Below are 606 nucleotides of genomic sequence, written 5' to 3'. Positions count from 1 at the left end.
TAGAAAGTTTCAGGAATCCCTCTGTCCACTTTTAGTTTCCTTAACATGATTATTGAGGTGTATGCCAGTTTTCTAGAAATCAACTGTTGTGGCAGTGGTAAACCTAGTTTTGCGACTTATCAAGTCTTAAATTCTTAGGATAATTGGGTCTTTATTGAATATTCCAAAAAAAAAAAAAAGGGCTTATTATTATTTTTCCAAAGGAAAATGGCTAATCTAAGCCCTTGGCATTGACATTGACCTATTTACCAATAGTCTGAATGACCAACTTAATAGTCTAACTGGGAAAAGACCAAAAAAAAAAAAAAAAAGGGGGGGTGTTATGGATAAAAGGAATACCCATAGAAAATTGGAAAATAATTTTCCTAATTATTGGATTATATATTTCAGATGATTAGATTGAATGAAAGAAATTTTTTGTTCCCAAGACAAATACATAAACAATATACAAATATATATTTATATATATATATATATATATATAATGTGGCAAAAGTCTCTACATGCATGGCATGCATTGATAGGAAATTATACATAGATAACATATTTCTTGTCACTATTCTAGCCACTCCCACTATTTTTTTCTTCTTCTTCTTTTTTTTTTTT

The sequence above is a fragment of the Macadamia integrifolia genome, unplaced genomic scaffold (assembly GCF_013358625.1).
Source record: "Macadamia integrifolia cultivar HAES 741 unplaced genomic scaffold, SCU_Mint_v3 scaffold46, whole genome shotgun sequence".
Lineage (NCBI taxonomy): Eukaryota > Viridiplantae > Streptophyta > Magnoliopsida > Proteales > Proteaceae > Macadamia > Macadamia integrifolia.
Note: the sequence above shows the minus strand (reverse complement) of the source record.